Genomic DNA, 24,259 nt, shown 5'->3' with positions numbered 1-24,259 from the left:
GCTGTCTGGGGTATACAACACCAACACCAACATATAGCTGTCTGGGGTATACAACACCAACACCAACATATAGCTGTCTGGGGTATACAACACCATCACCAACATATAGCTGTCTGGGGTATACACCACCAACACCAACATATAGCTGTCTGGGGTATACACCACCAACACCAACATATAGCTGTCTGGGGTATACAACACCAACACCAACATATAGCTGTCTGGGGTATACAACACCAACACCAACATATAGCTGTCTGGGGTATACACCACCAACACCAACATATAGCTGTCTGGGGTATACAACACCAACACCATCATATAGCTGTCTGGGGTATCCAACACCAACATATAGCTGTCTGGGGTATACAACACCAACATATAGCTGTCTGGGGTATACAACACCAACACCAACATATAGCTGTCTGGGGTATACAACACCATCACCAACATATAGCTGTCTGGGGTATCCAACACCAACATATAGCTGTCTGGGGTATACAACACCAACACCAACATATAGCTGTCTGGGGTTTACAACACCATCACCAACATATAGCTGTCTGGGGTATACACCACCACACCAACATATAGCTGTACTGGGGTATACAACACCAACACCATCATATAGCTGTCCTGGGGTATACAACACCAACACCAACATATAGCTGTCTGGGGTATACAACACCAACATATAGCTGTCTGGGGTATACAACACCAACACCAGACATATAGCTGTCTGGGGTATACAACACCATCACCAAACATATAGCTGTCTGGGTATCCAACCACAACATATAGCTGTCTGGGGTATACAACACCATCACCAACATATAGCTGTCTGGGGTATACAACACCAACACCAACATATAGCTGTCTGGGGTATACACACCAACACCACATATAGCTGTCTGGGGTATACAACACCAACACCACATATAGCTGGCTGGGTATACAACACCAACCCAACCATATAGCTGTCTGGGGTATACAACACCATCACCATCATATAGCTGTCTGGGGTTATACAACACCAACACCAACATATAGCTGTGCTGGGGTATCCAACACCAACATATAGCTGTCTGGGTATACAACGACCAACACCAACATATAGCTGTCTGGGGTATACAACACCAACATATAACTGTCTGGGGTATACAACACCAACACCATCATATAGCTGTCTGGGGTATACAACACCAACATATAACTGTCTGGGGTATACAACACCAACATATAGCTGTCTGGGGTATACAACACCAACATATAGCTGTCTGGGGTATACAACACCAACATATAGCTGTCTGGGGTATACCACCAACACCAACATATAACTGTCTGGGTATACAACCCAACCCAACATATAACTGTCTGGGGTATCACACCAACATAGCTGGGGTATACCACACCCAATCATATAGCTGTCTGGGGTATACAACACCAACACCAACATATAGCTGTCTGGGGTATACAACACCAACACCAACATATAGCTGTCTGGGGTATACAACACCAACACCAACATATAGCTGTCTGGGGTATACAACACCAACATATAGCTGTCTGGGGTATACAACACCAACACCAACATATAACTGTCTGGGGTATACAACACCAACACCAACATATAGCTGTCTGGGGTATACAACACCAACACAACCACATATGCTGTCTGGGGTATACAACACCAACACCAACATATAACTGTCTGGGGTATACAACACCAACATATAGCTGTCTGGGGTATACAACACCAACATATAGCTGTCTGGGGTATACAACACCAACATATAGCTGTCTGGGGTTTACAACACCAACACCAACATATAACTGTCTGGGGTATACAACACCAACATATAGCTGTCTGGGGTATACAACACCAACATATAGCTGTCTGGGGTATACAACACCAACACCAACATATAGCTGTCTGGGGTATACAACACCAACATATAGCTGTCTGGGGTATACAACACCAACACCAACATATAGCTGTCTGGGGTATATAACACCAACACCAACATAAAGCTGTCTGGGGTTTACAACACCATCACCAACATATAACTGTCTGGGGTATACAACACCAACATATAGCTGTCTGGGGTTTACAACACCAACATAAAGCTGTCTGGGGTATACAACACCAACACCAACATATAGCTGTCTGGGGTTTACAACACCAACACCAACATATAACTGTCTGGGGTATACAACACCAACACCAACATATAGCTGTCTGGGGTATACAACACCAACATATAGCTGTCTGGGGTATACAACACCAACACCAACATATAGCTGTCTGGGGTATACAACACCAACATATAGCTGTCTGGGGTTTACAACACCAACATATAGCTGACTGGGGTTTACAACACCAACATATAACTGTCTGGGGTTTACAACACCAACATATAACTGTCTGGGGTTTACAACACCAACATATAGCTGTCTGGGGTTTACAACACAAACATATAGCTGTCTGGGGTTTACAACACCAACATATAGCTGTCTGGGGTTTACAACACCAACATATAGCTGTCTGGGGTATACAACACCATCATATAACTGTCTGGGGTTTACAACACCAACACCAACATATAGCTGTCTGGGTTATACAACACCAACACCATCATATAACTATCTGGGGTATACAACACCATCAAATAGCTGTCTGGGGTATACAACACCAACACCAACATATAGCTGTCTGGGGTATACAACACCAACACCAACATATAACTGTCTGGGGTATACAACACCAACATATAACTGTCTGGGGTATACAACACCAACATATAACTGTCTGGGGTATACAACACCAACATATAGCTGTCTGGGGTATACAACACCAACATATAACTGTCTGGGGTATACAACACCATCATATAACTGTCTGGGGTATACAACACCAACACCAACATATAACTGTCTGGGGTATACAACACCATCATATAGCTGTCTGGGGTATACAACACCAACATATAGCTGTCTGGGGTATACAACACCAACATATAGCTGTCTGGGGTATACAACACCATCATATAACTGTCTGGGGTTTACAACACCAACATATAGCTGTCTGGGGTTTACAACACCAACATATAGCTGTCTGGGGTTTACAACACAAACATATAGCTGTCTGGGGTTTACAACACCAACATATAGCTGTTTGGGGTTTACAACACCAACATATAGCTGTCTGGGGTATACAACACCATCATATAACTGTCTGGGGTTTACAACACCAACACCAACATATAGCTGTCTGGGGTATACAACACCAACACCATCATATAACTATCTGGGGTATACAACACCATCATATAGCTGTCTGGGGTATACAACACCAACACCAACATATAGCTGTCTGGGGTATACAACACCAACACCAACATATAACTGTCTGGGGTATACAACACCAACATATAACTGTCTGGGGTATACAACACCAACACCAACATATAACTGTCTGGGGTATACAACACCAACATATAGCTGTCTGGGGTATACAACACCAACATATAACTGTCTGGGGTATACAACACCATCATATAACTGTCTGGGGTATACAACACCAACACCAACATATAACTGTCTGGGGTATACAACACCAACATATAGCTGTCTGGGGTATACAACACCAACATATAACTGTCTGGGGTATACAACACCATCATATAACTGTCTGGGGTATACAACACCATCATATAGCTGTCTGGGGTATACAACACCAACATATAGCTGTCTGGGGTATACAACACCAACATATAGCTGTCTGGGGTATACAACACCATCACCATCATATAGCTGTCTGGGGTCTACAACACCAACACCAACATATAGCTGTCTGGGGTATACAACACCAACACCAACATATAGCTGTCTGGGGTATACAACACCAACATATAGCTGTCTGGGGTCTACAACACCAACACCAACATATAGCTGTCTGGGGTATACATCACCAACACCAACATATAACTGTCTGGGGTATACAACACCAACATATAGCTGTCTGGGGTATACAACACCAACATATAGCTGTCTGGGGTATACAACACCAACACCATCATATAACTGTCTGGGGTATACAACACCAACACCAACATATAGCTGTCTGGGGTATACAACACCAACACCATCATATAGCTGTCTGGGGTCTACAACACCAACACCAACATATAGCTGTCTGGGGTATACAACACCATCATATAGCTGTCTGGGGTCTACAACACCATCATATAGCTGTCTGGGGTATACAACACCAACACCAACATATAGCTGTCTGGGGTATACAACACCAACATATAGCTGTCTGGGGTATACAACACCAACATATAGCTGTCTGGGGTATACAACACCAACACCATCATATAACTGTCTGGGGTATACAACACCAACACCAACATATAGCTGTCTGGGGTATACAACACCAACACCATCATATAGCTGTCTGGGGTCTACAACACCAACACCAACATATAGCTGTCTGGGGTATACAACACCATCATATAGCTGTCTGGGGTCTACAACACCATCATATAGCTGTCTGGGGTATACAACACCAACACCAACATATAGCTGTCTGGGGTATACAACACCAACATATAGCTGTCTGGGGTATACAACACCAACATATAGCTGTCTGGGGTATACAACACCAACATATAGCTGTCTGGGGTCTACAACACCAACACCAACATATAGCTGTCTGGGGTATACAACACCAACATATAGCTGTCTGGGGTCTACAACACCAACACCAATATATAACTGTCTGGGGTATACAACACCAACATATAGCTGTCTGGGGTATACAACACCATCATATAGCTGTCTGGGGTATACAACACCATCATATAGCTGTCTGGGGTCTACAACACCATCATATAGCTGTCTGGGGTATACAACACCAACACCAACATATAGCTGTCTGGGGTATACAACACCAACATATAGCTGTCTGGGGTATACAACACCAACACCAACATATAGCTGTCTGGGGTATACAACACCAACATATAGCTGTCTGGGGTATACAACACCAACATATAACTGTCTGGGGTCTACAACACCAACACCAATATATAACTGTCTGGGGTATACAACACCATCATATAACTGTCTGGGGTATACAACACCATCATATAACTGTCTGGGGTATACAACACCATCATATAACTGTCTGGGGTATACAACACCAACATATAGCTGTCTGGGGTATACAACACCAACATATAGCTGTCTGGGGTATACAACACCAACATATAGCTGTCTGGGGTCTACAACACCAACACCAATATATAGCTGTTTGGGGTATACAACACCATCATATAACTGTCTGGGGTATACAACACCAACACCATCATATAACTGTCTGGGGTATACAACACCAACACCATCATATAGCTGTCTGGGGTATACAACACCAACACCAACACCATCATATAACTGTCTGGGGTCTACAACACCATCACCAACAGATAGCTGTCTGGGGTCTACAACACCAACATATAGCTGTCTGGGGTCTACAACACCAACACCAATATATAACTGTCTGGGGTATACAACACCAACACCATCATATAACTGTCTTGGGTATACAACACCAACACCAATATATAACTGTCTGGGGTATACAACACCAACACCATCATATAGCTGTCTGGGGTCTACAACACCAACACCAACATATAGCTGTCTGGGGTATACAACACCAACACCATCATATAACTGTCTGGGGTATACAACACCATCATATAACTGTCTGGGGTATACAACACCATCATATAACTGTCTGGGGTATACAACACCATCATATAACTGTCTGGGGTATACAACACCAACATATAGCTGTCTGGGGTATACAACACCAACATATAGCTGTCTGGGGTATACAACACCAACACCAACATATAGCTGTCTGGGGTATACAACACCAACACCAACATATAGCTGTCTGGGGTATACAACACCAACATATAACTGTCTGGGGTCTACAACACCAACACCAATATATAACTGTCTGGGGTATACAACACCATCATATAACTGTCTGGGGTCTACAACACCAACACCAATATATAGCTGTCTGGGGTATACAACACCAACATATAGCTGTCTGGGGTCTACAACACCAACACCAATATATAGCTGTTTGGGGTATACAACACCATCATATAACTGTCTGGGGTATACAACACCAACACCATCATATAACTGTCTGGGGTATACAACACCAACACCATCATATAGCTGTCTGGGGTATACAACACCAACACCATCATATAACTGTCTGGGGTATACAACACCATCACCAACAGATAGCTGTCTGGGGTCTACAACACCAACATATAGCTGTCTGGGGTCTACAACACCAACACCAATATATAACTGTCTGGGGTATACAACACCAACACCATCATATAACTGTCTGGGGTATACAACACCAACACCAATATATAGCTGTCTGGGGTCTACAACACCAACACCATCATATAGCTGTCTGGGGTCTACAACACCAACACCAACATATAGCTGTCTGGGGTATACAACACCAACATATAGCTGTCTGGGGTATACAACACCATCACCAACATATAACTGTCTGGGGTATACAACACCAACACCATCATATAACTGTCTGGGGTATACAACACCAACACCATCATATAACTGTCTGGGGTATACAACACCAACACCAACATATAGCTGTCTGGGGTATACAACACCAACACCAACATATAGATGTCTGGGGTATACAACACCAACATATAGCTGTCTGGGGTATACAAACCAACACCATCATATAACTGTCTGGGGTATACAACACCAACACCATCATATAGCTGTCTGGGGTATACAACACCATCACCATCATATAACTGTCTGGGGTATACAACACCAACACCATTATATAACTGTCTGGGGTATACAACACCAACACCATCATATAGCTGTCTGGGGTATACAACACCATCATATAGCTGTCTGGGGTATCCAACACCAACACCATCATATAACTGTCTGTGGTATACAACACCAACACCATCATATAACTGTCTGGGGTATACAACACCAACACCATCATATAGCTGTATGGGGTATCCAACACCATCATATAACTGTCTGGGGTATACAACACCATCATATTGCTGTCTGGGGTATCCAACACCAACACCATCATATAACTGTCTGGGGTATACAACACCAACACCATCATATAACTGTCTGGGGTATACAACACCAACACCATCATATAGCTGTCTGGGGTATACAACACCAACACCAACATATAGCTGTCTGGGGTATACAACACCAACACCATCATATAGCTGTCTGGGGTATACAATACCAACACCAACATATAGCTGTCTGGGGTATACAACACCAACATCAGAGTGTGAGATCCCTGTTTTAGAAAGCCAATCAGAGTGTGAGATCCCTGTGTTGTAGAAAGCCAATCAGAGTGTGAGATCCCTGTGTTGTAGAAAGCCAATCAGAGTGTGAGATCCCTGTGTTTTTAGGAAGCCAATCAGAGTGTGAGATCCCTGTGTTGTAGAAAGCCAATCAGAGTGTGAGATCCCTGTGTTGTAGAAAGCCAATCAGAGTGTGAGATCCCTGTGTTTTAGGAAGCCAATCAGAGGAGATCCCTGTGTTTTTAGGAAGCCAATCAGAGGAGATCCCTGGATGAAACCTGGCCTACTACTACCCCAACTCTTTGTTTTTATCCAAAGCTCTTTATTCCAGTTCAAACAGTGACTTCACTGTCACAACAATGACATTGTATTTTTTATAAAACGCAGGGCCACGTTTTTTTTCTACAGTTCCAACCGAACCAGCCAGAAAACATTTAGTATGTTAAAGACGGCCTGAACTTGGAACAAATCTGTTTCTACTCGATCCCCGACCCAAGATAGGTTTAGTGATATAATGAGCTGAGAACGGACAGCGTTCCCTGTCATTCTCCCTACAGCCAATGGGATTGGGTTTTAGGTCACCTAACTAAGAGCTAAACCATTAGTGGCGACGTGATCATTGAGGCTCTCCGGCTTTTGTAAAGTTGTATAATTCTACTTGGCTTTGATGTCCTTTTTCAATCTGTTGGCTGAACAAGTTATTATCCAATATAACAGACAGACAGACTGTTGGGCTGTAGTTCAGACACGTCCCTCACCAGGACCAGGACAGTGTCCCTCACCAGGACCAGGACAGTGTCCCTCACCAGGACCAGACCAGTGTCCCTCACCAGGACCAGGACAGTGTCCCTCACCAGGACCAGGACCAGTGTTGGGCTGTAGTTCAGGCTTGTCCCTCACCAGGACCAGTGTTGGGCTGTAGTTCAGGCATGTCCCTCACCAGGACCAGTGTTGGGCTGTAGTTCAGACACGTCCCTCACCAGGACCAGGACCAGTGTTGGGCTGTAGTTCAGACATGTCCCTCACCAGGACCAGTGTTGGGCTGTAGTTCAGACACGTCCCTCACCAGGACCAGGACCAGTGTTGGGCTGTAGTTCAGGCATGTCCCTCACCAGGACCAGTGTTGGGCTGTAGTTCAGGCATGTCCCTCACCAGGACCAGGCCAGTGTCCCTCACCAGGACCAGGACCAGTGTTGGGCTGTAGTCCAGGCATGTCCCTCACCAGGACCAGTGTTGGGCTGTAGTCCAGGCATGTCCCTCACCAGGACCAGGCCAGTGTCTACCACCAGGACCAGACCAGTGTCCCTCACCAGGACCAGGCCAGTGTCTACCAGCAGGACGTCTTACATGAAGCTCGTCTTCAGACTACTTGTACCCAACCCCTTGGCTCTAGGTGCTCTAGTTTGATTGGCCTCCTCAGTAATACATGTTTTCTGAACAATCCCAATGAAAATCTGCCAGCACCCTGCTCATAAGGTCGTTCAGTAGGTTATCATCTTCTAAATGTAACTTTTATTTAACTAGGCAAGTCGGTTAAGAACAAATTATTATTTATAATGACGGTCTACCGGGGAACAGTGGGTTAACTGCCTTGTTCAGGGGGCAGAACGACAGATTTTTACCTTGTCAGCTCGGGGATTCAATCCAGCAACCTTTCGGTTACTGGCCCAACGCTCAAACCACTAGGCTACCCTGCCGCCCCAGTTAGCTGAGAAGATCTGAGAAGATCATACTGCGTGTGGTTCAGTAGTTAGCAGAGAAAATCAGAGAAGATCAGACTGCATGTGGTTCAGTAGTTTAGCAGAGAAGATCAGGCTGCCTGTGGTTTAGTAGTTTAGCAGAGAAGATCAGACTGCGTATAGTTCAGTAGTTTAGCAGAGAAGATCAGACTGCATGTGGTTCAGTAGTTTAGCAGAGAAGATCAGACTGCGTATAGTTCAGTAGTTTAGCTGAGAAGGTCAGACCTGCGTATAGTTCAGTAGTTAGCAGAGAAGATCATACTGCGTATAGTTCAGTAGTTTAGCAGAGAAGATCAGACTGCGTATAGTTCAGTAGTTTAGCTGAGAAGGTCAGACCTGCGTATAGTTCAGTAGTTAGCAGAGAAGATCAGACTGCGTATAGTTCAGTAGTTTAGCTGAGAAGGTCAGACCTGCGTATAGTTCAGTAGTTAGCTGAGAAGATCAGACTGCGTATAGTTCAGTAGTTAGCAGAGAAGATCAGACTGCATGTGGTTCAGTAGTTTAGCAGAGAAGATCAGGCTGCCTGTGGTTTAGTAGTTTAGCTGAGAAGGTCAGACCTGCGTATAGTTCAGTAGTTTAGCTGAGAAGGTCAGACCTGCGTATAGTTCAGTAGTTAGCAGAGAAGATCAGACTGCGTATAGTTCAGTAGTTTAGCTGAGAAGGTCAGACCTGCGTATAGTTCAGTAGTTAGCTGAGAAGATCAGACTGCGTATAGTTCAGTAGTTTAGCTGAGAAGGTCAGACCTGCGTATAGTTCAGTAGTTTAGCAGAGAAGGTCAGACCTGCGTATAGTTCAGTAGTTTAGCTGAGAAGGTCAGACCTGCATATAGTTCAGTAGTTTAGCTGAGAAGGTCAGACCTGCGTATAGTTCAGTAGTTTAGCTGAGAAGGTCAGACCTGCGTCTAGTTCAGTAGTTAGCTGAGAAGGTCAGACCTGCGTCTAGTTCAGTAGTTAGCTGAGAAGGTCAGACCTGCGTCTAGTTCAGTAGTTTAGCTGAGAAGGTCAGACCTGCGTCTAGTTCAGTAGTTTAGCTGAGAAGGTCAGACCTGCGTATAGTTCAGTAGTTAGCTGAGAAGGTCAGACCTGCGTCTAGTATGGAAAGGAAGTGGCCGAAACCCAAACCTCCTTCCCTCTTTTTCAGGTGACTCAGTTGTGTCGTCCAGTTTAAAAAACGAGACCTTTTTTAACTCTGCAGGCTTGTTGTTTAATAACAAGTGTCTCTGGTCTCTCTGTCCTGCTGTGGACTGTATTTCACAGCCCTGGCTGCTGCTGTTATAGATGACCTATTGAAACGGCTTTCAGCAGTAGCTCCCGCCCCCAGCCCCCTCCCCCTAGCGGTCTACTGTTACCAGGGCAACGCCTTTCATAGAACCATGTCATGTGACCTCCGGGGGGGGTTGACGTCAGAGAGGAGAGAGAGAGAGAGAGAGAGAGGAGGCAGGAGTTCTGGTGAAAAGCTTTGCTCAGACATTCCAGTTAGCAGCTGTGGGGGCTTGTGGGACGACTTCTTCTTGTTTTTTTGGGGTGTCGCTAGTTGTCACTTCTGCCTGGTCCAGTCGAGCCTCTTTCTCTGTCCCTGGTTACTGCTGTTCTGTTAGCTGGATACTCTGCTGGTTACTGCTGTTCTGTTAGCTGGATACTCTGCTGGTTACTGCTGTTAGCTGGATACTCTGCTGGTTACTGCTGTTAGCTGGATACTCTGCTGGTTACTGCTGTTAGCTGGATACTCTGCTGGTTACTGCTGTTAGCTGGATGCTCTGCTGGTTACTGCTGTTAGCTGGATGCTCTGCTGGTTACTGCTGTTAGCTGGATACTCTGCTGGTTACTGCTGTTAGCTGGATACTCTGCTGGTTACTGCTGTTAGCTGGATACTCTGCTGGTTACTGCTGTTAGCTGGATGCTCTGCTGGTTACTGCTGTTAGCTGGATACTCTGCTGGTTACTGCTGTTAGCTGGATACTCTGCTGGTTACTGCTGCCTGGTCCAGTCCAGCCTCTCTCTGTCCCTCTGCTTCCTGCTGCTCTCATAGGACCCGTTGGATTATGGGATGTTAACAGACCTACATTTACTACACACCAAGTGAGGTAAGATCTCTGGTCTTGTCTTTTTGTGTGAGAAACCTTGTTTTGTTAAATGATTTGCTATTTCTTTAATAAGCTCAGCAACGAACACACTTCTCATGCCTTTTTGCAGTGTTTTTGAGAGCTGCACGTTTGACCACAAGCAACAGGCATCAGAACCATTTGCATTGTGTTGGTTTGAATAAGGAACTCTGAAGGATTATGAAATACTACTTTCCCCATCAGTCCAGAGACGGAGTTAGAATACTGTTGGATAGAGGGGGTTAGAATACTGTTGGATAGAGGGGGTTAGATAGAGGGGGTTAGAATACTGTTGGATAGAGGGGGTTGGATAGAGGGGGTTAGAATACTGTTGGATAGAGGGGGTTGGATAGAGGGGGTTAGAATACTGTTGGATAGAGGGGGTTGAATAGAGGGGGTTAGAATACTGTTGGATAGAGGGGGTTAGAATACTGTTGGATAGAGGGGGTTAGATAGAGGGGGTTAGAATACTGTTGGATAGAGGGGGTTAGATAGAGGGGGTTAGAATACTGTTGGATAGAGGGGGTTAGATAGAGGGGGTTAGAATACTGTTGGATAGAGGGGGTTAGGATAGAGGGGGTTAGAATACTGTTGGATAGAGGGGGTTAGGATAGAGGGGGTTAGAAAACTGTTGGATAGAGGGGGTTAGAATACTGTTGGATAGAGGGGGTTAGGATAGAGGGGGTTAGAATACTGTTGGATATAGGGGGTTGGATAGAGGGGGTTAGAATACTGTTGGATAGAGGGGGTTAGATAGAGGGGGTTGGATAGAGAGGGGGTTAGAATACTGTTGGATAGAGAGGGGTTAGAATACTGTTGAATAGAGAGGGTTGGATAGAGGGGGTTAGAATACTGTTGGATAGAGAGGGTTGGATAGAGGAGGTTAGAATACTGTTGGATAGAGGGGGTTGGATAGAGGGGGTTAGAATACTGTTGGATAGAAAGGGGGTTGGATAGAGGGGGGTGGATAGTGGGGGTTAGAATACTGTTGGATAGAGCGGGGGTTAGAATACTGTTGGATAGAGGGGGTTGGATAGAGGGGGGTTAGAATACTGTTGGGTAGAGAGGGGGTTAGAATACTGTTGGGTAGAGAGGGGGTTAGAATACTGTTGGATAGAGAGGGGGTTAGAATACTGTTGGATAGAGGGGGTTAGAATACTGTTGGGTAGAGAGGGGGTTAGAATACTGTTGGATAGAGAGGGGGTTAGAATACTGTTGGATAGAGAGGGGGTGAGAATACTGTTGGATAGAGGGGGTTAGAATACTGTTGGATAGAGAGGGGGTGAGAATACTGTTGGATAGAGAGGGGGTTAGAATACTGTTGGATAGAGAGGGGGTGAGAATACTGTTGGATAGAGAGGGGGTTAGAATACTGTTGGATAGAGAGGGGGTTAGAATACTGTTGGATAGAGAGGGGGTTAGAATACTGTTGGATAGAGAGGGGGTTAGAATACTGTTGGATAGAGGGGGTTAGAATACTGTTGGATAGAGGGGGTTAGAATACTGTTGGATAGAGGGGGTTAGAATACTGTTGGGTAGAGAGGGGGTTAGAATACTGTTGGATAGAGAGGAGGTTAAAGTAATGTTGGAGTAATGCTCCTGGAGTAATTTCAAGCTCCACGCGTCTCCCAAAGTGTTATAATGTCAGTGGGCTGGAGGCTGAGGATGGGGCTGGGGTTAGTGGGGGGGAGTTCAGGGGTCAAGCAGCTGCCTCAGAGGAGGGGGTGGGGTTTTAAGGGGGTTTTAAGGGGGTGTGGGAAGCTCCTCCTCACGAGGAGGGAGGGAGAGAGGGAGGGAGGGAGGGAGAGGATCCAGCAGCCTGTGGGGACCAGAGATAAAGAGAGGGGGGGTTACATATCTCCTCTACAGACACACTGACATGTTCTCTGCTCACTGGCTCATCCCTCGCTTTATCTTTCCCTCTCTCTCTCTGTTGTAAACAGCTTAATACAGCAGTGGTAGGAGTCTCTCTCAGCAACAGGTCTTTCTATCTGAGTAAGGTGTAGCAGGTTAAGATGATATTGAGGTAGTTCAGGATGTAGACTGAAGACCTGGGGTCCATTCCTCTGAGATGATATTGAGGTAGTTCAGGATATAGACTGATGACCTGGGGTCCATTCCTCTGAGAAGATATTGAGGTAGTTCGGGACGTAGACTGAAGACCTGGGGTCCATTCCTCTGAGATGATATTGAGGTAGTTCAGGATGTAGACTGATGACCTGGGGTCCATTCCTCTGAGAAGATATTGAGGTAGTTCGGGACGTAGACTGATGACCTGGGGTCCATTCCTCTGAGATGATATTGAGGTAGTTCAGGATGTAGACTGATGACCTGGGGTCCATTCCTCTGAGATGATATTGAGGTAGTTCAGGATGTAGACTGATGACCTGGGGTCCATTCCTCTATGATATTGAGGTAGTTCAGGATGTAGACTGATGACCTGGGGTCCATTCCTCTGAGATGATATTGAGGTAGTTCAGGATGTAGACTGGTGACCTGGGGTCCAGGTAGTTCAGGATGTAGACTGATGACCCGGGGTCCATTCCTCTGAGATGAAAGCCCTCGTCTCACAGTGGAATGTAATTGCTGTTGTTTCTTCGTGGGTAATTCACGTCCCGTGATGATGACACGTCAGGGTGGTGTTCATCTGTCTGTGTTGCTGCTGCTGTCTGGACGACACAGGGACGTGTGAGGTCACCTCACGGAAGTGTATGTTTCCCAGAGGACGTTATAAAGAGGGTGGACAGTGAAACAACGGTTGACAAACGACGGGAGAAACAAGAGAGACACTTGTGTCGGTTTCAGCTCTTTTCGTTCCAGTTTTAACCGGCTCCAAACGGGCCAATCGCTGCAGTCACAACGGAGCCTCTTCCTGTTGTGAAACGGGCTGTAGAAATACATGCTCTCTGTCTCTGCACTGGCAAGAAGGAGGCCCTTTGGAGGGAGAAGCAGAGGGGTTAACTGGGAGATTGATCTCTCTCTATATCTCTGTCTCTCTGTAAGTCTCTCTTTCGCTGTATACATCTCTCTCTCTCTCTCTCTCTCTCCCTCTCTGTATCTCTCTCTCTCTCTATCTCTCTCTCTGTATCTCTGTCTCTCTGTATCTCTGTCTGTATCTCTATCTCTCTCTCTGTATCTCTCTCTGTATCTCTGTCTGTATCTCTATCTCTCTCTCTCTGTATCTCTCTCTGTATCTGGGGAGGCAGGTAGCCTAGTGGTTAGAGCGTTGGGCCAGTAACCGGAAGGTTGCAAGATCGAATCCCCGAGCTGACATGGTAAAAATCTGTCATTCTGCCCCCTGAACAAGGCAGTGTTCCTAGGCCGTCATTGAAAATAAGAATTTGTTCTTAACTCACTTGCCTAGTTAAATAAAGGTAAAAAAAAAAAAAATTGTGTCTGTCTGTATCTTTCTGTCTCGATTGAATTAAGTTGAATTCAATTTGCTTTATTGGCATGATGTAACAATGTACTGTACCAGTCAAAAGCTTGGACACACCTACTCATTCAAGGATTTTTCTTTATTTTTACTATTTTCTACATTGTAGAATAATAGTGAAGACAAAACTATGAAATAACTCATATGGAATCATGTAGTAACCAAAAAATGGTTAAACAATTCAAAATATATTTTATTTTCTTCAAAGTAGCCACCCTTTGCCTTGATGACAGCTTTTTACACTCTTGGCATTCTCTCAACCAGCTTCACCTGGAATGCTTTTCCAACAGTCTTGAAGAAGTTCCCACATATGCTGAGCACTTTTTGGCTGCTTTTCCTTCACTCTGCGGTCCAACTCATCTCAAACCATCTCAATTGGGTTGAGGTCAGGTGATTGTGGAGGCCAGGTCATCTGATGCAGCACTCCATCACTCTCCTTCTTGGTCAAATAGCCCTTACACAGCCTGGAAGTGTGTTGGGTCATTGTCCTGATGGAAAAACAAATGATAGTCCCACTAAGACCAAACCAGATGGGACGGCGTATCGCTGCATAATGCTGTGGTAGCCATGCTGGTTAAGTGTGCCTTGAATTCTAAATAAATCAGTGTCACCATCAAAACACCCCCAAACCATCATACCTCCTCCTCCATGCTTCACGGTGGGAACCACACATGCAGAGATCATCCGTTCACCTACTCTGCAACTCACAAAGACACAGCGGTTAGAACCAAAAATCGTAAATTTGGACGATTAAAATTAAGAAAAAACCCTTGAATGAGTAGGTGTATCCAAACTGTTGACTGGTACTGTACATAATGCCAAAAGCTTAATCTGGAGATGTACAATATTAACATAATTAAAATATTAATTAAGACTGTCAACGGGACAACAGCAATAATCAAGGGTCAAAATAAACATACTTTGATCAATGACAATAAGCGTAGAGGACATGATTGGTCTGTCAGACACTGTCCCTCATCTTATGGCAGGAAGCAATGTAGTGCGCTGCCAACACTGAGGCTTCAGTGTGTTAGTAGAACAGGTTAGTGAACTCAGCCCCAGGACCAGCTGGATGAGGGTCCTGAGGCTTCAGTGTGTTAGTAGAACAGGTTTGTGAACTCAGCCCCAGGACCAGCTGGATGAGGGTCCTGAGGCTTCAGTGTGTTAGTAGAACAGGTTAGTGAACTCAGGACCAGCTGGATGAGGGTCCTGAGGCTTCAGTGTGTTAGTAGAACAGGTTTGTGAACTCAGCCCCAGGACCAGCTGGATGAGGGTCCTGAGGCTTCAGTGGGTTAGTAGAACAGGTTTGTGAACTCAGCCCCAGGACCAGCTGGATGAGGGTCCTGAGGCTTCAGTGTGTTAGTAGAACAGGTTTGTGAACTCAGTCCCAGGACCAGCTGGATGAGGGTCCTGAGGCTTCAGTGTGTTAGTAGAACAGGTTTGTGAACTCAGCCCCAGGACCAGCTGGATGAGGGTCCTGAGGCTTCAGTGTGTTAGTAGAACAGGTTTGTGAACTCAGCCCCAGGACCAGCTGGATGAGGGTCCTGAGGCTTCAGTGGGTTAGTAGAACAGGTTTGTGAACTCAGCCCCAGGACCAGCTGGATGAGGGTCCTGAGGCTTCAGTGTGTTAATAGAACAGGTTTGTGAACTCAGCCCCAGGACCAGCTGGATGAGGGTCCTGAGGCTTCAGTGTGTTAGTAGAACAGGTTTGTGAACTCAGCCCCAGGACCAGCTGGATGAGGGGACTCTTTCCTTTGCTCAGCTCTTGGCATTGCAGGGCTTGGTAATGATATGAGAGGGGGTCACTGTATTTTAGATGTTTCCAAAACTTAATTGCTCTTATGAGTTTTTATTATTAGTGGATATCGGCCTAATTCTGCCCTGCATGCATTGTTTGTAGTTTTCCTCTGGACACGTAGGAGAATCTTACAGAACTCTGCATGTAGGGTTTCAATGGGGTGTTTGTCCCATTGGATGAAATCTTGTTTTGCAAGTGGACCCCACACCTCGCTGGCATGAAGTGCAATTGGTTCAATGACCCATTCAATTCGTTTTAGCCACATTTTATTGTTTTTGATATTTCAATTTGAATTTGTTTTTTTAATGGCGTAGAATGCCCTGCGTACTTTCTCTCTCAGTTCATTCACTGCCTCATTAAGGTGTCCAGTTGAGCTTATTTTAACCTCAGTAATTGTAGTGTGTACAGTACTATATATATTTAAACCTCAGTAATTGTAGTGTGTACAGTACTCTATATATTTAAACCTCAGTAATTGTAGTGTGTACAGTACTCTATATATTTAAACCTCAGTAATTGTAGTGTGTACAGTAGTCTATATATTTAAACCTCAGTAATTGTAGTGTGTACAGTACTATATATATTTTAACCTCAGTAATTGTAGTGTTTGCAGTACTCTATATATTTTGTACCAGTTGAGAACTTTGGTCTAATTCCCTGAGATCTGGATCTTCTCTGGAAAATCATTATTTTAGTATTTTTTGGGGTTTACTGCCAGGGCCCAGGTCTGGCAGTACTGCTCTAGCAGGTCCAGGCTCTGCTGTAGGCCATGTGCTGTGGGGGTTTACTGCCAGGGCCCAGGTCTGGCAGTACTGCTCTAGCAGGTCCAGGCTGTAGGCCAGGTGCTGTGGGGGTTTACTGCCAGGGCCCAGGTCTGGCAGTACTGCTCTAGCAGGTCCAGGCTCTGCTGTAGGCCAGGTGCTGTGGGGGTTTACTGCCAGGGCCCAGGTCTGGCAGTACTGCTCTAGCAGGCCCAGACTCTGCTGTAGGCCAGGTGCTGTGGGGGTTTAATGCCAGGGCCCAGGTCTGACAGTACTGCTCTAGCAGGTCCAGGCTCTGCTGTAGGCCAGGTGCTGTGGGGGTTTACTGCCAGGGCCCAGGTCTGGCAGTACTGCTCTAGCAGGTCCAGGCTGTAGGCCAGGTGCTGTGGGGGTTTACTGCCAGGGCCCAGGTCTAGCAGTACTGCTCTAGCAGGTCCAGGCTGTAGGCCAGGTGCTGTGGGGGTTTACTGCCAGGGCCCAGGTCTGGCAGTACTGCTCTAGCAGGTCCAGGCTCTGCTGTAGGCCAGGTGCTGTGGGGGTTTACTGCCAGGGCCCAGGTCTGGCAGTACTGCTGTAGCAGGTCCAGGCTCTGCTGTAGGCCAGGTGCTGTGGGGGTTTACTGCCAGGGCCCAGGTCTAGCAGTACTGCTCTAGCAGGTCCAGGCTGTAGGCCAGGTGCTGTGGGGGTTTACTGCCAGGGCCCAGGTCTGGCAGTACTGCTCTAGCAGGTCCAGGCTGTAGGCCAGGTGCTGTGGGGGTTTACTGCCAGGGCCCAGGTCTGGCAGTACTGCTGTAGCAGGTCCAGGCTCTGCTGTAGGCCATGTGCTGTGGGGGTTTACTGCCAGGGCCCAGGTCTGGCAGTACTGCTGTAGCAGGTCCAGGCTCTGCTGTAGGCCAGGTGCTGTGGGGGTTTACTGCCAGGGCCCAGGTCTGGCAGTACTGCTGTAGCAGGTCCAGGCTCTGCTGTAGGCCAGGTGCTGTGGGGGTTTACTGCCAGGGCCCAGGTCTGGCAGTACTGCTGTAGCAGGTCCAGGCTCTGCTGTAGGCCAGGTGCTGTGGGGGTTTACTGCCAGGGCCCAGGTCTGGCAGTACTGCTCTAGCAGGTCCAGGCTGTAGGCCATGTGCTGTGGGGGTTTACTGCCAGGGCCCAGGTCTGGCAGTACTGCTCTAGCAGGTCCAGGCTGTAGGCCAGGTGCTGTGGGGGTTTACTGCCAGGGCCCAGGTCTAGCAGTACTGCTCTAGCAGGTCCAGGCTCTGCTGTAGGCCAGGTGCTGTGGGTGACAGCAGCCACAGGTCATCTGTGAAGAGCAGGCATTTAACCTCTGAATGGAGACTAACACCAGGGGCTGAGGATTTATCTAGAATAGTGGCCAATTCATGATGTAAATATTGAAGAGTGCAGGGCTCAGATTACAACCCTGGCGAAAGCCCCGCCCCTGGGTAAAGAATCGTTATTGTTTTGCCAATTTTGATGCTGAGCGTATTGCCAGTATACATTGATTTAATTATGTCATGTTTTACCCCCTACACCACTTTCAATAACTTTGTAGAACAGTCCTGTTTGCCAAATAGAATCAAATGCTTTTTGGAAGTCGATAAAGCGAGCGTATATTTTGGTATTATTTTGGTGGACATGTTTCTCTATCAGGATCTAAATATTATCGGTCGTGCAACTTTTTGGTATAAATCCAATTTGGCTTTTACTCAAGACATTTATCATACTACAGAAAACCTTCCCCAAGTTACTGTTCACACAAATGCCTCTGTAATTGGGTCAAATTTCGTCTCTGTTCTTAAAGGTCAGGGTTATGAGTCCTTGATTCCAGATGTCAGGGAAATAACCTACACTCAGGATCAATGTGGACGGTGATGTAGAGTGGTGTAAATGGGTCGTCCATCAATGTGGACGGTGGTGTAAATGGGTCGTCCATCAATGTGGACGGTGGTGTAAATGGGTCGTCCATCAATGTGGACGGTGGTGTAGAGTGGTGTAAATGGGTCGTCCATCAATGTGGACGGTGGTGTAGAGTGGTGTAAATGGGTCGTCCATCAATGTGAACGGTGATGTAGAGTGGTGTAAATGGGTCGTCCATCAATGTGGACGGTGGTGTAAATGGGTCGTCCATCAATGTGGACGGTGGTGTAAATGGGTCGTCCATCAATGTGGACGGTGGTGTAAATGGGTCGTCCATCAATGTGGACGGTGGTGTAAATGGGTCGTCCATCAATGTGAACGGGTCGTCCATTTTGTATCTCTAATTCCTCTACTTTCCATTTTAGTTGTTTGTGTTTATGAACTCCTCATTAGTTTCAGCTGCTTGCTGTTGTTCTGAACGTTTAGAGTTTTAAAGTCTCTCGGTAATTAAGGTGTAATTCACCATTATTTAGGTCTCTGTGCTTTTGGTTGGATTGTGTTCTAAAGTTTATTCCTTATAATTTTACAATCTGCATCAAACCAGTTGTTTTTTTTGGTTTGTTTTTGTTCAATTTCAGTTGTGCTTCTTTTGCTGTTTGCTTGAATATATAATACATGTTTTGTTCTGAAAGATTGATGCCTTCTTTACTGGGAGTGAATGTGGTCTCCAGAAAGTTATCTAATATGTATTTTAATATTTTGACTCCCAAGTTGCTTTCTGGTATTTTTCAGTGCTGTTTTGGGCCCCGTCTGTATGAATTCATGATGTTGTACAGCTCACTGGGCTGTGAATGTCTGGCTGTTTCCAGGTCTGTTCTTTTAAAGAACAACGTAATTTGGCTGTGATCAGACAGAGGAGTGAGTGAGTGAGTGAGTGAGTGAGTGAGTGAGTGAGTGTCCATGTCTGTATTAATATCACCACTGTACTGTGGTCAAGAGGAGAGCAGTAGGTGGATCTCCCCAGAGTCCGTCCCTCCCGGTAATCTACCGGTAATCTACCGGTAACCTACCATTTGATATTGCGGGTGTGTGTTGGGGGTGTATGTTGGGGATGTATATATTGCGGGTGTGTGTTGCGCGAAGGAACACACATTTTTCTGTCCGTTTTAACCTCATGTGATATTTACCCATTTTGAGGGGATCAGTTAGATTTTGTAGTTGGGATTTGTACCAAATCAATCCTCCAGAGTCTCAGCCTCTATTGACAGAGCTGTGTTTCTGTGACAACACAATAACTCTTTACCCTCTCCCCACAATGCCTCACTCTCTCTACCCTCCCCACAATGCCTCACTCTCTCTACCCTCCCCACAATGCCTCACTCTCTTTACCCTCCCCACAATGCCTCACTCTCTTTACCCTCCCCACAATGCCTCGCTCTCTTTACCCTCCCCACAATGCCTCGCTCTCTTTACCCTCCCCACAATGCCTCGCTCTCTTTACCCTCCCCACAATGCCTCACTCTCTTTACCCTCCCCACAATGCCTCACTCTCTTTACCCTCCCCACAATGCCTCACTCTCTTTACCCTCCCCACAATGACTCTCTACCCTCCCCACAATGCCTCACTCTTTACCCTCCCCACAATGCCTCACTCTCTTTACCCTCCCCACAATGACTCTCTACCCTCCCCACAATGCCTCACTCTCTTTACCCTCCCCGCAATGCCTCACTCTCTTTACCCTCCCCACAATGCCTCACTCTCTTTACCCTCCCCACAATGCCTCGCTCTCATTGATTCTCCCCTGTCTGGGGAGATAGGGTGTGTGTCGGTGGGTTGGGGCTGTGTGTGTGTGTCGGTGGGTTGGGGCTGTGTGTGTGTGTGTGTGTGTGTGTGTGTGTGTGTGTGTGTGTGCCCAGCTGGGTTAGTCTAGCATGCGCTGGCCAGCGGGGGAGTTGTCATCTCAGAGGAAGGATGACACAAGTGTTGTCAGAGCTACGGACTAACAGCAGGGACACAGGGCCAGTCGGCTGGTCCTGATCAGAGAGACTAACAGCAGGGACACAGGGCCAGTCGGCTGGTCCTGATCAGAGAGACTAACAGCAGGGACACAGGGCCAGTCGGCTGGTCCTGATCAGAGAGACTAACAGCAGGGACACAGGGCCAGTCGGCTGGTCCTGATCAGAGAGACTAACAGCAGGGACACAGGGCCAGTCGGTTGGTCCTGATCAGAGAGACTAACAGCAGGGACACAGGGCCAGTCGGTCGGTCCTGATCAGAGAGACTAACAGCAGGGACACAGGGCCAGTCGGCTGGTCCTGATCAGAGAGACTAACAGCAGGGACACAGGGCCAGTCGGCTGGTCCTGATCAGAGAGACTAACAGCAGGGACACAGGGCCAGTCGGTTGGTCCTGATCAGGGAGACTAACAGCAGGGAGGGACACAGGGCCAGTCGGTTGGTCCTGATCAGGGAGACTAACAGCAGGGACACAGGGCCAGTCGGTTGGTCCTGATCAGAGAGACTAACAGCAGGGAGGGACACAGGGCCAGTCGGTTGGTCCTGATCAGGGAGACTAACAGCAGGGACACAGGGCCAGTCGGTTGGTCCTGATCAGAGAGACTAACAGCAGGGACACAGGGCCAGTCGGTTGGTCCTGATCAGAGAGACTAACAGCAGGGACACAGGGCCAGTCGGTTGGTGAAGAAAGAGGAGAGACACACAGAGAGAGAGAGAGAGAGAGAGAGAGAGAGAGAAACATGTTGTCTGGTCCTGAAGCGGAGAGACACAGAGAGAGAGAGAGAAACATGTTGTCTGGTCCTGAAGCGGAGAGACACACAGAGAGAGAGAGAGAAACATGTTGTCTGGTCCTAAAGCGGAGAGACACAGAGAGAGAGAGAGAGAGAGAGAGAAACAGGTTGTCTGGTCCTAAAGCGGAGAGACACAGAGAGAGAGAGAGAGAGAGAGAGAAACATGTTGTCTGGTCCTAAAGCGGAGAGACACAGAGAGAGAGAGAGAGAGAGAGAGAGAGAGAGAGAGAGAGAGAGAGAGAGAAACATGTTGTCTGGTCCTAAAGCGGAGAGACACAGAGAGACCAGTCAGAGGTGATGGTTTAGGACTCTCTGATCAGAGGGAGGAGATTTACCATGTCGACACAAGGCTGCTTTTGTGTTTTATCAGTCCTCTGTCGTTACAGCCAGAATGTGTGTGTGTGTGTGTGTGTGTGTGTGTGTGTGTGTGTGTCGTGCCAGGTGGGTGGTTAATGTGTGTGTGGAAGTAGATAGCTATAGTGTCTCTCTGTGAATCTAATATCTCTTGATGTTTTTCCAGGCTTTCTTCTTAGGCTAGTTTATTTAACATGGCAGTCACACAGTCCCCAAATTAGTACTTATCCAGTCTGATAAGCCTCTCTGTGTTTGTGTACAGCGGCTGGATGTAAGACATGGAGTCAGCTTATCATCTCTCTCCTCACGGGAGCATCCAGCGTTGTAGCACCACAGGAAGACATCGACAACACGAACCCCAAACCCGCTCTCCAGCTCGGCTTGAACTGAAACAAAACCAGGTTATGGAATGCTGGTTAGGAGTTTGAGGTTACCCAGTGGCACTCTGGGAAATCAGCCACTCTCTCTGAAACACAAACACACTCCCCTATGATTGGACCTGAAATAATGGCCCGCTTTTTAGAGGGTGCAGGTTCGGTCCAGAATTCCTCCCTGTCGGGGCCCTGGTCGGTCCAGAATGCCTCCCTGTCGGGGCCCTGGTCGGTCCAGAATGCCTCCCTGTCGGGGCCCTGGTCGGTCCAGAATGCCTCCCTGTCGGGGCCCTGGTCGGTCCAGAATGCCTCCCACGTCGGGGCCCTGGTCGGTCCAGAATGCCTCCCACGTCGGGGCCCTGGTCGGTCCAGAATGCCTCCCACGTCGGGGCCCTGGTCGGTCCAGAATGCCTCCCTGTCGGGGCCCTGGTCAGAATAAATGCAGTAAATGAGCGATAAGGATGCAGTCGCAAGAGTTGAACCTTGCAACACTATCAGTGGAAGCAGCTGTAGTTTTTTTGGGGGTGGTGATATGGAAGAGGGATTATTTGTCCAGCAGAGAGAACTCTGGCTGTGTTTATATGTCTGAATGTCAAGCTGTTATCAGCTCTGCTTTCTGTGTTCTGAAAAGCAGCTCTCGCCGCCGTAAAGCGTCTCTCGCCGCCGTAAAGCGGCTCTCGCTGTCACGATGACTGGCGGCTTTAGAGGCTTCCTTCTGAACGGAATCACTTCCGCTGTTCCCACCAGAATCTTTCTTCTGAACCGGTTCTTTCTGAACGGAACCACTTCCACTGTTCCCACCAGAATCTTTCTTCTGAACCGGTTCCTTTGAATGTGGAACTTTGAATGTCCTTTTTATCTATCTAGCTAACAAGCTTCTGCTTGCAGAGCGGCACCAGAATTAAAAAAACACCTATTACCTGTTTGTAGTTAATAAATCCAAGGTGATATCTAGGCCTGTAGTATCCTTAACTAGCATTGAAAAGGGAATCCATTCTTCTCTAGCTAATTTAACATTGTCTCTCCCGATCTTCTGAATACTGCTGGTAACATCCGTACCTGCTCTGCTTCGTAGGGGGAAGGGGGAAGGTAGCCTAAACACACTCATACACACTGGCTAAGAGTTTCAGCTGTTCGGCAGACACTGGAATACGTTTCTGAGTGACAGAGTGAGGACTTTTATTTATTTATTATATTTTTTATTTCACCTTTATTTAACCAGGTAGGCTAGTTGAGAACAAGTCCTTTATTTAACCAGGTAGGCTAGTTGAGAACAAGTCCTTTATTTAACCAGGTAGGCTAGTTGAGAACAAGTCCTTTATTTAACCAGGTAGGCTAGTTGAGAACAAGTCCTTTATTTAACCAGGTAGGCCAGTAGAGAACAAGTCCTTTATTTAACCAGGTAGGCTAGTAGAGAACAAGTCCTTTATTTAACCAGGTAGGCCAGTTGAGAACAAGTTTTCATTTACAACTGCGACCTGGCCAAGATAAAGCAAAGCAGTGCGACAAAAACAACAAAACAGAGTTACAAATAAACAAACGTACTTTCAAATAACACAATAGAAAAATGTGGGATTTCAATCTGCATCGCTCTTCTGCCGATCCCCCCCCAGGC

The 24,259-nt window shown here is 46.7% G+C and overlaps 1 protein-coding gene across 3 annotated transcripts in view; it reads left to right on the top strand.

Moving 5' to 3' along the window:
• LOC115187949 (neurocalcin-delta A) overlaps positions 1–24,259 on the top strand; it is an 83,716-nt gene that overhangs the window by 27,857 nt on the left and 31,600 nt on the right. Inside the window, exon 1 of one of the 3 annotated variants that reach the window (XM_029747034.1) lies at positions 10,527–11,245. The exons of the other annotated variants lie outside the window; for them this stretch is intronic. The gene's annotated coding sequence lies outside the window, so the exon portion shown is untranslated. Of the gene's footprint in view, positions 1–10,526; positions 11,246–24,259 lie in introns of those variants that run through there. 3 annotated transcript variants of the gene reach the window in all.

This window comes from Salmo trutta, unplaced genomic scaffold, assembly GCF_901001165.1.
Source record: "Salmo trutta unplaced genomic scaffold, fSalTru1.1, whole genome shotgun sequence".
NCBI lineage: Eukaryota > Metazoa > Chordata > Actinopteri > Salmoniformes > Salmonidae > Salmo > Salmo trutta.
The sequence above is the reverse complement of the archived record's forward strand: the minus strand, read 5'-3'. Positions and strand labels throughout refer to the sequence as shown.